Source organism: Heloderma suspectum, chromosome 2 (genome assembly GCF_057233095.1).
Source record: "Heloderma suspectum isolate Gila_16-S chromosome 2, 16-S_ref, whole genome shotgun sequence".
NCBI classification, from domain to species: Eukaryota; Metazoa; Chordata; class Lepidosauria; order Squamata; family Helodermatidae; genus Heloderma; species Heloderma suspectum.
The window spans coordinates 86,660,441-86,675,900 of record NC_139459.1 but is presented as its reverse complement, the minus strand read 5'-3'; positions in this window follow the sequence as shown (position 1 = coordinate 86,675,900).

Here is a 15,460-nt window from a genome sequence, read left to right as displayed (position 1 = left end):
TTCAGAATGGCACTAGAAACCTTTGAAATGTAGGTGGAGCAATAGCACGCCAAATGGAGATGTCTGTTCAGGTGTTCTCATGTTGCTGGAAATAACATTATTCATAGCCTAGAGGACAGAACTCTGAATTCCTCTAAGACCAGTCAATAAACTCTGGGATGTATTTCAGTGACTGGCCAGCAGAACATGGTCCTACGTCAGCAGTGGCAGCATCAGTTACAGGACATCTTCACACGGAGCTTCTATCCTGCTATTGATATTCGTTACAGATGTTTACGGGCCCTTTAGATGATGTCGTTAACCTCCAGGGCATCTCCTGAACTAAATGGTCCTTATTCTATTGTTTAAAAGATCAGAGATAATGAGCTATCTAATTACTGTGCTTGAGTTCCTCTTGAGTTCCCTCATGAAAAAGGAAAATCCACAATAAGAGGAGCTAGACCACAGCACCATCGAGTGGCTGTATAATGAAGCATATGGAAGACTCAGATAAGGGGGGGAAAGGGGGGAAGGAAGCGTGTGTAAAGGGAGTCCGTCTTGATCCTGCATTTAAAACAGAAGCAGAAAGCCCCATTTTAAATGTGGGATTTTAGGCTGGTGTGGAGATGCTCACAGACAGAAAAGATCTGCTCCAGCTCTGCCCAGCTGCAATTTCTGGTGCTTGTTGCCTGAGATTCTGAAATGTTGCAGTTATAAAAAGGTTGTGAGACTCAGAAGCTTCTATTTTATAAGGCTGCATTCAAATTATAATTACTGAAAGGCAGTTAAAAAGAGAAAGAAGCAGTTCCAAGAAGGATGTATTTTTTTTTCTCTGCGACATTTACTCCACTAAAAAAGCTGATAGGAAAGGGCCACAGACAGCATAGTATAATCTTTTAAAGCTGACATCTCAAAGCAATTAGTGGTAACCTCAATAGAGAACTTGTCCACCTGGAAAGCTTGGCACACAATTTATCATCCTCATAAAATGGCACCAGAGGCTACAACAACAACATCACATAACTGGCTTCTGAGCAAGGGGAAGCATACCGTTCAAAAAATGCCCCAGCCAGGGTCACTCTGGGCATGTACTTTCCAGGCTCTTCTCCATCTCCATTTATGAAATTAGTTGGACTGTCAGATGACAAGGGAGTGAAAGGAGTACTAAAGGAAGATGACGTGATGACAAAGAAGTAGAATGATTTGTTTGCATCTATCTTCTCTGCAGAAGATATAGGACAGATACCCATGCGTGAATTGACGTTTTCAGGAAGGGAGTCTGAAGAACTGAGACAAGTAGTGGTGACAAGAGATGAAGTCCTAGCCCTTATATACAAACTAAACATAAACAACTCATAAGGTTCAGGTGACATATAACTGAGAGTTCTTAAAGAACTCAAATCTGACATTGCTGATCTTCTGACAAAAATATGTAACATGTTCCTAAGATCAGCCTTTATGCTAGAGGTCTGGAAAGTGGCCAATGTGACACCAGTTTTAAAAAGGGAACAAAGGGAGATCCAGGAAATTACAGGGCAATTAGCTTAATATCTGTTCTGGAGAAACGGATGGAAATCATGTGAAGGACAAGCCCTGCTGAAAAAGAATCAACATGATTTCTGCAAAGGTAAGTCCTATCTCACTAAACTTTTAGAGTTCTTTGAGGGTGTCAATAAACATGTGACAGTTCTCAAAATGTGGGATCCTCTGAGGATCTGTATTGTGACCAGTCCTTTTTAACTTGTTCATAAATGATCTGGAGTTAGAGGTGAGAAGTGAGGTGGCCAAGCTTGCTGATGACAGTACATTATTCAGGATGGTAAAAACAAAAGGGTACTGCAAAATGCTCCAAAATGATATCTCCAGACTGGGGGAATGCACACAGAATCATAGAAACATAGAATAATAGGGTTGGGAGGGGCCTAAAAAACCATTGAGTCCAACCCTCTGCTCAGTGCAGGAATCCAAGTCATTAAAAAGGTCAAAGCAGTTCAGTGTAAGCAAGTGTAAAGTGATGGACATTAATTATGGCAAAAAAAATCCTGTCTCCACATATATGCTAATAGGGGCTGAGCTGGCAGTGACTGACCAGGAAAGGAATCTTGGGGTTGTGGTGAAAATGTTGACCCAGTGAAAATGTTGACCCAGTGCGCAGCTCATGTGAAAAAGGCAAATTCCATGTTGGGGATCATCTGGAAAGGAATCAAAAATAAAGATGCCAATATCATAATGTGATCACATTTAGAATATTATATACCATTCTGGCCATCACACGTCAGGAAGGATACTGTAGACCTGGAAAAAGTGCAGAAAAAGGCAACTATAATTATCAAGGCACTGGAACAACTCCCCTATGAAGAAAGGTAACAACGTTTGGGGCTTTTTAGCTTAGAAAAAGGCAAGTAAGAGAGGTGCATAAAATTATGTATGGTGTAGTAAGAGTGGATAAACCTAGAATCCTGAGGTCATCCAATGAAGCTGAATGGTGGGAGATTCAGGACCAAAATAGGAAGCACTTCTTCACAGAACACATTCATTACTGCAATTCGGTACCAGAAGACATAGAGCTTTTCTATATGAGGCTGTTAATCAACTGTTAATCCAGTGCATTTACTTTTGGTTTCGTCACAGAATTGAGAACCGAGCACTATGTAAAGGCATTTCCTTTCCTGCTTTTCTGCTATATAACCTCTAGATGGCACTGTGGTATAGTGGGATAGCAGAAATACATAAGTAAAAAAAGTGGTATCTTTTGCTTTCACAATTAAATACTGCACTTTCCCTGCTCTAAAAAAAAACATGCTGAAACTGCTCCTTAAATACAGAAGCAAAACTGTAGGGTCATGACATTGTCTAAAGAACTCATAGATGACTGTGACTAGGGAATGAAGAGTACACAATAAATACCTCATGCAGAAAAGCATGCAGTGATGGCTAACTTAGATGGCTTTAAAAGTGGATTAGGTTCATGTAGGACAAGACTCTCATTGGCTACTAGCCATGATGGCTATATATCACCTTCAGTGTCTCAGGCAGTATGCCTTTGAATACCTGTTGTTGGGGAATATGAGTGGGAGAATGCTATAGTGCTCATTTTCTTCTTTTGGCCTTCCTGTATCTAGTTGGCCTCTGTTGGAAGTGAATGCTGGACTAGATAGGTCTTGGACCAGATCCAACAGGACTCTTCTTATGTTCCTAACTCCAGAGTAAATGCCTCAAACACATTGGCTCCTGAAACCACGTAGATCATACTAGCTGGACAGCAGACTGAACTGCCTCACAAATTAGGGCAGAATCCTACTGAGATAGATTGTTGTTGTTGTTCAGTCGTTCAGTCGTGTCCGACTCTTCGTGACCCCATGGACCATAGCACGCCAGGCCTTCCTGTCCTGCGCTCTCTCCCGGAGCGTGCTCAAGTTCATATTCATTGCATCCGTGATGCTATCTAGCCATCTCATCCTCTGCTGTCCCCTTCTCCTTTTGCCTTCAGTCTTTCCCAGCATCAGGGTCTTTTCCAGGGAGTTTTCGCATTAGGTGGCCAAAATATTTGAGCTTCAGCTTCATTATCTGTCCTTCCAATGAGCACTCAGGGTTGATTTCCTTTAGGATGGACTGATTTGACCTCCTTGCAGTCCAGGGGACTCGTAAGAGTCTTCTCCAGCACCACAGTTCGAAAGCATCAATTCTTTGGCGCTCAGCCTTCCTTATAGTCCAGCTCTCACAGCCATACATTACTACTGGGAAAACCATAGCTTTGATTAGACGGACCTTTGTCGGCAAGGTGATGTCTCTGCTTCTTACTATGCTGTCTAGGTTGGCCATAGCTTTCCTCCCAAGGAGCAAGCGTCTTTTAATTTCATGGCTACAGTCACCGTCTGCGGTGATCTTGGAGCCCAAGAAAGTAAAATCTGTCACTGCTTCCATTTCTTCCCCTTCTATATGCCAGGACGTGATGGGGCCAGATGCCATGATCTTAGTTTTTTTAATGTTGAGTTTCAAACCAGCTTTTGCACTCTCCTCTTTCACCCTCAACAAGAGGCTCTTTAGATCCTCTTCGCTTTCTGCCATTAGGGTGGTATCGTCTGCATATCGGAGGTTGTTGATAATTCTCCCAGCAATCTTAATTCCGACCTCTGATTCATCCAACCCGCCATTTCTCATGATGTACTCTGCATATAAGTTAAATAAGCAGGGTGACAATATGCAGCCTTGTCGTACTCCTTTCCCAATTTTGAACCAATCGGTTGTTCCATCTCTGGTTCTTACTGTTGCTTCTTGACCCTCGTACAGGTTTCTCAGGAGACAGGTAAGGTGGTCTGGTACTCCCATCACTTTCAGAATTTGCCACAGTTTGTTGTGATCCACACAATCAAAGGCTTTAGCGTAGTCAATGAAGCAGAAATAGACGTTTTTCTGGAATTCTCTTGCTTTCTCCATGATGCAGCGAATGTTGGTGATTTGATCTCTAGTTCCTCTGCCTCTTCGAAACCCAGCTTGTACTTCCGGTAGTTCTCAGTTCGCATACTGCTGAAGCCTAGCTTGTAGGATTTTGAGCATCACCTTGCTGGCATGTGAAATGAGCGCAATTGTGCGGTAGTTTGAACACTCTTTGGCGTTGCCCTTCTTTGGAATTGGAATGTAAACTGACCTTTTCCAGGCTTGTGGCCACTGTTGAGTGTTCCAGATTTGTTGGCATATTGAATGCAGCACTTTAACAGCATCATCTTTTAGGATTTTAAATAGCTCGGCTGGAATACTGTCATCTCCGCTAGCTTTGTTGTTACTAATGCTTCCTAAGGCCCACTTGACTTCACTCTCTAGGATGTCTGGCTCAAGTTCAGTGACCGCACTATCATGGCTATCAGGGACATTCAGATCTTTCCTGTATAGTTCTTCTGTGTATTCTTGCCACCTCTTCTTAATCTTATCTGCTTCTGTTAGGTCCCTGCCTTCTTTGTCCTTTATCATGCCCATCTTTGCACAAAACGTTCCCTTGATATCTCCGATTTTCTTGAAAAGATCTCTAGGCTTTCCCATTCTATTGTTTTTAGGGATGTCAGAGAATTCCGCCACGGACCTTGGTGAGGCCGAATGCCAGTGCATTCAGCCCCCCGATATCTATGGCGGAACGGCCTGTCCCCCCCGACCCCCCGTGGATCCCCCGTGGGACGAGACTTACCTGGGACGGATGCAGCGGTGGCTCTGTCTTTAGTCTTTCCCATTCTGTTGTTTTCCTCGATTTCTTTGCATTGTTCATTTAAGAAGGCCTTCTTGTCTCTCCTTGCTATTCTCTGGAACTCTGCATTCAGTTGGGTATATCTTCCCCTTTCTCCCTTGCTTTTCGCTTCCCTTCTTTCGTGAGCTACTTGTAAAGCCTCATCAGACAGCCACTTTGCTTTCTTGCATTTCTTTTTCTTTGGGATGGATTGAGTTGCTGCCTCCTGAACAATGTTACGGACCTCCGTCCATAGTTCCTCAGGCACTCTGTCTATCAGGTCTAATCCCTGAAATCTATTCCTCACCTCCACTGTATATTCATCAGGGATATGATTTAGGTCATACCTGAACGGTTTAGTGGTTTTCCCGACGTTCTTCTATTTAAGCCGAAATTTTGCAAGAAGCAGCTCATGATCTGAGCCACAGTCAGCTCCAGGTCTTGTTTTTACTGACTGTATGGAGCTTCTCCATCTTTGGCTGCAAAGGACATAATCAATCTGATTTCGATATTGACCATCTGGTGATGTCCATGTGTAGAGTCGCCTCTTGTGCTGTTGGAAAAGAGTGTTTGCTATGATCAGCATGTTCTCTTGGCAAAACTCTATTAGCTTTTGTCCTGCTTCATTTTGTACACCAAGGCCATGCCTGCCTGTTATCCCGGTGATTTCTTGACTTCCTACTTTAGCATTCCAATCCCCTATGATGAAGAGGACATCTTTTTTTGGTGTTAGTTCTAGAAGGTGTTGTAGGTCTTCATAGAACCGATCAACCTCAGCTTCTTCGGCCTCAGTGGTTGGGGCATAGACTTGAATTACTGTGATGTTGAATGGTTTGCCTTGGATTCGTACTGACATCATTCTATCATTTTTAAGATTGTACCCCAGTACTGCTTTTCCCACCCTTTTGTTGACTATGAGTGCTACTCCATTTCTTCTAAGGGATTCTTGCCCACAATAGTAGATATGATGGTCACCTGAATTAAATTCGCCCATGCCTGTCCATTTTAGTTCGTTGATTCCCAAGATGTCGATGTTCAATCTTGCCATCTCATGTTTGACCACCTCCAGCTTACCTTGATTCATTGATCTGACATTCCAGGTTCCTAAACAATATTGTTCTTTACAGCATCGGATTTTCTTTTCACCACCAGACACATCCACAGCTGAGTGTCCTTTCAGCTTTGGCCCAGCCGCTTCACTCTGAGATAGATAGTCGCCTCCAACTTCCTCTGAAGTCAGAGGCGGCCGCCAGTCCAATGCAGGGTAGCTGAAGCACGGAGGAGATGATTCCCTCCATTCTCTGGCTGCCCTGCAGTTTGCCTTAGATGACCGATTTCAGGCATCTAAGCGTGGCTTCGGGGATGGGGCAGGAACAGGGCTGGAGACCACATAGGAAGCTGTCTAAAACAGCTTTTGCAGTCTCCTCCCCTCCCCCAGGAACACCCCCTTTTTGTCCTTTCCATGCTCCATGTTACGAGCACGGACAGGCATGGGGGGGCAGCCACAGTGGTTCTTTCTGTCCTGGCTATGAGGGGAGGGGGCTGGAAGCATGGTTTCCTGGCTGCGAGCTCACAATGCTGTCTATGAGCTTGGAGCTGGGAAACCGAAAAATCCTATGTCCCCCAAACGCTCTCTAGGGGACATAGGATTGTTCTCTCCAGGACTAATCCCAAATGTGCTGACTGGTGAAGGAAAGGCACCAAGGCACTCTTCATTATTGCTGTTCTCCTTCCAGGGTCAGGGTCAGGCTGCCTGCAGGCATGACCAGTGTTTCTGCAGCAGATATATCTAAATTTTGGATGGGCAGTCACACATATTTATTGAATATGAGCCATGATAAGTCACACACAGACAGCCATGCCTGAAGCATTAAAAATTAAATTATTACTGGTTTAATATGTGAAAGGGCAAGTGCATATCTATGGATGTGTTCATATAGACCTTTTAAAAGAAAGTTTCTCTTTGGAGTGAAATTAGATAGACCAGTCTTGGTCTAGAATCTGATTTAGTCAATTTCACCACTCCACTGAGTTGTGCAGGACTAGAAGAAGCAACTGCAATTAATAAAATGGAGGGAAGACATAAGATCAGAGCTACTGCCAATTCAGGAATAGGTGGAAAGTCACTTCAATTGTTCCACCAAAATAATTTTAAAATGTAGCCTTTAAATTATGCATTCGGTCCACATTTAACATTGTTAAATGGTCCAGTGCAATCAGCTACTTACAAATATCAGTTTGCTAACCACATGCTATACTATCAGTAGTAAATGCATGGCCTTTCTGGATAGTACTCACCACTTCATCTACATTATATTTCCTCTATAGAGTACAGGGTTTGTATTTCTTGAAAAAGGATGGCCTTCACAAGGCTTTCCCTTGACCTTCAGGTTGATTGAAATGACAAAAAAACTAAACCAATTAATTTACTCCTGACATAATGAACATTAGGGATAATAAAAAAATTGCAGTGTAAACAACTGGGATCAACCCTTGGAAAATGACCCTAGTTTGGTTTGGCTTCATTTTTATATGAGGTATCAAATGTAATTCCAATGATTCATTTCTGTGAGGTCACTTACTTTGCAAAAACTCTTTGACATGGTCATACTATTCTGACCCGACCATGAAAATCTGCTTGCCATGAAGATGAATAAAAGACACAAATCTTTTTATCAAATGACACGAGATGCAGTCCCACCTACTCCAAACTTGTTCTGCTTATAATTATTTTCCAGGAAATTGTAATGGGTTTCTATTTTATACCGAGCTTTTCATTTGCTGCCACATTCAGCTCCAATGTATTTCCTTCTGAAAGGAAAAAAAATAGGGAGCATTTTAAAAGGAGAGACAGAGCTTTTCAGCCCAGAGATGAACAATTCAAAGAAAATACCAATTAAAAAAGAGCATGTGGAATGATCGACAACTGGTTTATCACTTAGAACATTACGTTAGTCAGCTGGGTTATTGAATCAGTACTGTATGGACTAATTTGTCACCAATAAGCATGATGTCACTGTCTTTGAAATGCAAGTCAGGGAAGCTGAGCTGTGAGTCATGATGGGACAAAGGAAGCTCTTACAAGATGTAAGTAAAACCAATGGAATGCCTACAAAACAATACAGTCCCCAAGGATTAGGAACTTATACTTCTACACGGGTTCTGATGACAGCAGCACATATACTGTATCTGTGGTGTGTAGGATGATTAGGAATGATCAACATTTATCTGTTAATATTGTTTGCATTTTCAACCATCTTAATGAATCAACTTACATACATTGCCTCCTGTCTTGACTAATTATTCCCTTGCAAACCGGGCTGTGAAAACGTGCCACTTGTCCGTGTGATGACACCATCGCCTGTCAAAAGTGAAATGTCTGCACAAGCTCTTTGAGATCTGGAAGAGCGGACAGAAGCAGCATTTGATAAGGTGGCAAAAGTTTTCCTGAAAACATCTAGCCTGCACTGAAATTGACCCTCTTCCAAAGGCCTGACAACCAGAAGTGGTGCTTTTGCAAGACATAGGGCTGAGAATGGGCAGGGGTAGGAAATATGTTCCAGTGTGAACATTCATTGGCTGCCTTGCGATGTGTCCCTGGGCTTTTACCATCCTCTGATCCAAAGTGTAGTGCCACTGTAGATGTAATTAATGTAGAAGCAGTTGCCAAACTCACGCCTTTCTTGAAGTGAATAGGTTGCTAAATACTAGATTTTGAAGCACTACTATTAGGTTTGATTCAGATTTACTCATGGTTACAGTAGAGCCATTGGAATCAATGAGACTTAAAGTCGTTATGATTAACTTAAGACCCATTGATTTTAACGTGAAATCCAAGTTTGAGTAAACCTGGATCCAACCCATTAACTCTGATGTACAGAAAGCAAGAACTCTATTCACCCTGCAATCCTGTAGCAATTGCGTCATGTTCCAGCTGTCTGTCTCCACTCCAGTCATCTTTTTTTCCTAGATTTAAGACAGAACATAGGAACACAGGAAGCTGCCTTATACCAAGTCAGAACAGTGGTCCATCTAACCCAGTATTGTCAACACTGACTGGCAGCAGATCTCCAGGGTTTCAGACAGGAGTTTTTCCAGTCCTACCTGGAGATGCTGGGGATTGAACCTGGGACCTTCTGCATGAAAGGCAGGTGCTCTACCTGCAGGTGAAGCTTTTCTTGGTATTGATATAATAAAGAGAAAAACCTTAAAGGCAAAGAAGCAAAGCCTCAGAAAAGGTTGACGGTCACACAGTTTAGGCCTGTGCATATACAGATATACACACATAGCTCCCATGTCACAAATTATCTTCTACACTTCGTTGAGTGGGAGTAACATCACACCTGGTTCTGGTTCTCTACCATGTGTATAGGTTCCCCCATCAGATGAGTCTGTGGATTCACTCTCTATGGGTAAATTGGTATTTATTTTGTGAGATGCCAATGCTCCATGTTAAACACATACCCAAAGTAAAGCACAGATCAAAACAGTACTATATCTGGACTGTCTACGCTTCTAGCTATCCATCACGACACAGAACAAATTACAAGAAAATTGGTCAGTGTACCAGCCAGCAGTAAGAGAAAATCTGGATCTCTATGTTCTTGACTGCATTTTTCACTTCCTTGTTCTGCTTCCTCTCAGCATATTTCAGAAGTGGGATGTATTTCCAGCATTACAAACAGCTGCATTGCTTCTCTAATACAGCAGAGCTAAGCAAAATGCCAGAAGGCAGCAGGTAATTTAATAAGGCAAGGCATGCAAGACACTGAGTAGCCCTGCCACGGAGAAATGAATGATGCTATTGTGTTATATGCTGCTGCTCTTGCAAACCAGGCACCCTTTCCAAGTAGGAAAACTTGTACTGCTTTCTCCTGATAAAAGAGTTTTCAAAGCAAAGATTAATATGACTGATTCTCAGTGTTTGCTATATTTTTCCAGAGGAAATTAGATAATCTTAGAGTGAACACAGGAGAGAATCCATTCTCTTTTCTCTTCCAATCCAAACCACTTATTTTATTATTTTACACAGTCGAATGAAGTGTTTATTATTCCGGTAGCAAGAAAAGAGACTAGTGGCTGTGGTATTTCTACAGCAGTTGTCTCAGACTCTGTAGCACTATGGTAACTTTGCACTAATGAGTTTGGATTCACTTTAATGCTTCGGTTGTACCTTTTTCGAGAAACAGTCGATTCAGAAGTGGATAATAGGGGGGGAGGAGGACTTGGAAGGGATGTACAGAATGTACAGATATACCATTATATACACTGCAGGATTGTCATACACCACATTAACTCTTCCCTCCCCATCCCACCTCACCTCACCTCACCTCAAAAATGGGCATAATAATGGGGTATAATAATGATGGACTTTATCTGCATGTATTGGCAGGGTATTTTTTAGTGTTTACGAACTCAGGAAAAAAATGTCTTTTTTACCTTTTAAGTGGCTTTAAAAATCATAAAAAATAAGACATCCATTGGAAAGATCATTCTATCTTTGCTGCTACCTTTTAGTTTTGAGTCAATACACCATTCAGTGGACTATTGCCCAATTACTAAAACCCTGCCTCTCCAAATTGTTTTTATGGGGGATCCATCAGGGAAGATGAAAAAATGGTTTCTCCAGGCAGTGGATGTGTCAGTCATTGGTGTGAATGCATTCATTGGCTAAAAAACACCAAAAGGCAGGAACAGACTAGTTCCTTACAAAATGAATGGGAAGAATAGTGACTATTCATATCTCTGTGTGAGGAGCCATCGGGGCCACTCTACAATTCCACAGGTATTCCTTGTTGCCCAGCAACAGTAGCCAGCCACAGTTAGAGCTTGTTAAACAAAAGGAAAGGGAATCAGGCCAGGGGCTCTTTAAATGGCTCAAGGACTCTGAAGGAGGAGGAGGGGCAGAAGCACAGGATAAAAGCCTGAATTCTAGAAGCTCCGAAAGTAGTAGAAGAAAAACAGACCTGGAGCAAAGAGGCTGAGGAGGAGTGGCTGGAAAGAGCAAATGAATAGGAACAAAGAACAGAAGCTAAGGAAGGGGGTAATGGGAAGGGGGAAAGAGCAGATGCTTCCTGAGAAGGCCCAAAAGCTGAAACAGAGGTGTGACTGCTAGGAGACCTTCCAGTGCAGTCAGCAGCTGTCAGGCACACACAAGAACAAGTGGACATGAAAAGACTTTTTCAGTTCCACAGTAAGCTTAGTAACAGATCATCCTGACCCTACAACTACTTATCTTTGTTGTTGTTGTTGTTGTTCAGTCGTTCAGTCGTGTCCGACTCTTCGTGACCCCATGGACCATAGCACGCCAGGCCTTCCTGTCCTGCGCTCTCTCCCGGAGCGTGCTCAAGTTCATATTCATTGCATCGGTGATGCTATGTAGCCATCTCATCCTCTGCCGTCCCCTTCTCCTTTTGCCTTCAGTCTTTCCCAGCATCAGGGTCTTTTCCAGGGAGTTTTCTCTTCGCATTAGGTGGCCAAAATATTGGAGCTTCAGCTTCAGTATCTGTCCTTCCAATGAGCACTCAGGGTTGATTTCCTTTAGGATGGACTGATTTGACCTCCTTGCAGTCCAGGGGACTCGTAAGAGTCTTCTCCAGCACCACTTATCTAGTCTAACATTATTATGCAGGTGTTCTCTCTGGTCCTACAGCTACTTACTTTTATTGCTCTATGGACATTATTGCTCTAGCACTGCAACTACTTACAGTGTTGACCTTTATCTGGATTCTGTCAATACTTACCCATATTACACTGTAGGCATCCAGCCTGATCCTGCAGATACTTATGTTGCTCCATGAATATTTATCATGATCCTGCAGATACTTACCCATATCACCCAGTGAGCAGCCATCCTGGGCCCTGCAGCCACTTACCAGTATTGCTCCAGAAACTTTTTGCCTTATCTTGCCACTACTTACTACAGTTTCCAAGAAGTGAGTCTGATTCTGCAGCTACTGACTTGAATGATCCTGTGCTGTAATAAGGATTAATAAAATCTATCACTGCTTTTATGTGGTGATGTTGTTCATTTAGGATGAGAGGACACACTTTGTGACACTCAGGTTGTACAAGGGATAGAGCAGGGATGGGCTCTTGTAGACCAAGACATCTGGAGAACCACAACTCCCACCATCCCTCACCATTGGCTATGCTTTCTCTGCTATGGCACACTGGCTGTGGAATGCCCTCCCCTTGGAGGCCTGATTGGCACAGACATTGTTTTCATTTTGGCACCAACTTAAAACACGGCTTTTCACTAAAGGGCTAATTTGAGCACTAATTAAATTCCCTAAAGTTGCACACTGTTTTAACTGTTTTATTGTTTTAGATTTTTAATTGATATTAGCTTGCTTAATGCTACTGATTAATTGGTATTAGCCTGCTTAAGATTTTTAAATTGGTATTAGCTTGTTTAATGGTTTAATATAGGGATGGCGGAGAATTCCACCATGGATTTCAGTGAGGCTGAATGCACTGGCATTCGCCCCCCTGAAACCTGTGGCGGAATGGCCTCCTGCCCCCCCACGGATTCCCCCACAGGATGAAGCTTACTTGGGGCGGCAGCTCCGGCAGCTGCGGCTCCAGCGGTGGCTCCGGCGGCGGCTGGTCTTTTGAACGGCTGCCGCGGCCGCCATTTGTTTCTGCTGTTTGCCATGATAGGCCACATAAGTATTTACGTAGCCTATCATGGCAAGCAAAAAAACCCCAAACGGCGTACACAAATGGCAGTGGCTATGGCGGCCACCATTTGCATTCCCTTTTTTCCCACTGTTTTAGCCTACGTAAATATTACGTAAGCTATTACAGCGAAAAAAAGGGGAATGCAAATAGCATAGTGGGTGCTATTTGTGTTCCTTTTCTTTGCCATAATAGCTTACGTAAATATTTACGTAGGCTAAAACGGCAGGGGTGGGAAAGGAACGCAAATGGCGCCCACTACGCTATTCGCATTCCCTTTTTTTTTCCGTAATAGCCTATGTAAATATTTACATAGGATAAAAACGGCGAAAAATAGAGAACGCAAATGGCGGCCTCCGTAGCCACCGCCATTTGCGTATGCTGTTTTTTTGGGGGGGGCTGCTGTGATAGGCTACATAAATACTTACGTAGCCTATCATGGCAGCCTGGCTGGACGCAAATGGTGGCTGCTACGGCGGCCGCCATTTGCGTCCGCAGCAGCTTGTCCGCGGCTGGAACTCCGACTGCGGACGGCCCTGGCCGGCTGCTCTGCGGAGCCGCCGTGGAGCAGAGCTGGCTGGGCAGGATTCTGGGAGGGAGGACTGGATTGCCTCCCCCCCGACGAGGATTCCAGTGGGAGGGATGGAGCGCCTCCCTCCCACCGCGAATCACATCCACGAAAAGGTAAGTGACTTTCCTACATCCCTAGTTTAATATGCTTTTAGCTGTTACTGTTGAAATTTATTATTATTATTATTATTATTATTATTTACATTTCTATACCACCCAATAGCCAGAGCTCTCTGGGTGGTTTATAAAGGTTAAAAATATTAAAAATACAATATACAGAGATTAAAAATCATTTACATAAAAAACACATGAACAGACAATATACACAAAAAGAACATATATCTAAAACAACTTCAAACAAACAATCTCAAAAACGAACAACCATAACCATAAGACATCCCAGGATCTGGGGCACCTCAGGATTTCATGGCCTCCATGATGACCATGGGACTGTCCCAACATGTCATTGGCCCCACGCATGTAGCGGGGCATACTCTAGACTTCGTTTTTGCAACTGGACATGGAGATGGTGGTCTGAAGGTGGAGGGCTTTGCATCAGTCCCCTTGTCATGGTCAGATCATTACCTGCTGAGGTTTAGACTTACAGCAGCTTTTCCCCTCCGCCAAGGTGGGGGACCTATTAACATGGTCTAGCCCCAGAGGCTAATGGATCCGGATGGTTTCCAGAGGACTCTGGGGAGGTTTCCGGCTGATATGGCGGGCTCTCCTGTCGACCCTGGTTGATCTGTGGAATGCAGAAATAAACCAAGTACCCCTAAGTCCTCCTTGCTCACTCACCCAGGTCTTGGTTATACATGCCAGATCATCTGCCTCATCCACTATTAAATCATGGATGAGGGAGGTCTTACTTTGAACCAATCTGGCATTTAAAAGCAGCATCCGGAGACCCGAGGGCAGGCTGATAGGGCAACCACCAGGCCTGTGGTTGGGGGGGAAGGTCAGAACACAGCACAGCCGTTAACTGTCTGGGCCATGTTTCCCTAACCTGGCTAGCCCTTCTCCCAACTCCATATCTCCCTTGACACTCATAATCACAGTAATTGGGGACCCTTCAAGTGCCCTGAAGAGCCTCATGTGGCGCAGAATGGTAGGTGGCAGTATTGCAACTGAAACTCTCCCCATGACCTGAGTTCGATCCCAGCAGAAGCTGGGTCCCAGGTAGCCGGCTCAGGTTGACTCAGCCTTCCATCCTTCTGAGGTTGGTAAAATGAGTACCCAGCTTGCTGGGGGAAAGGTAGTCACGACTGGGGAAGGCAATGGCAAACCACCCCGCTACAGTCTGCCATGAAAACGCCAGCAAAAGCGGCGTCCCTCTAGGAGTCAGCAATGACTCGGTGCTTGCACAGGAGGAACCTTTCCAAGTGCCCTGACTTGGCCATATATCCTCTCACCCAGGCACATAACAGGATCCTAGCAAAACAGACACAAAACAGCACAACAAACAACACCCACAAAGAGAAGCCACAAGGACCAGTCAACCCAGTGTTAGGGGGGTGGCCCTTGCGTCTCCTCCCGAAGCAGCTCCCCCCAAAGGGGTGACCCTGCCTTTGGCATCGCTATCTTTGGGGCGCTGCCACCCCGCGTCAGAGCTGGGCAGATACGAGTCTTCCCAGGAAACTTGGGCCCAGCTGGCTCAAATCAGCCATAATCAGCCTGGGAGAGTTTTCTCTTTCCCTCTTCAGCTCCAGCCACTGGCAGCTACACAGTCCCAGGCAAGGCCAATAAGGTGGTAAGTTGGCCCACCTGCCTCAGTTGGATGTCCCGGCAGCCTTCCCCTGCCTGGTCCAGGTTTCAAAATAAAATTGATTTTATCTGTATGCCGCCCTGAGATCTTAATGACATATGGTGGAATACAAATATTTTAAATAAATAAGCTGGCCAGGACTGATGGGAAATACAGACCAAAACAGCTGGAAGGCTACACATTTCCCACCCCTGGGAATGATTTGCTTCATGTTGTTGTTGTTCTCGAAAAGAAGAAGAGAAGAAGGCTAG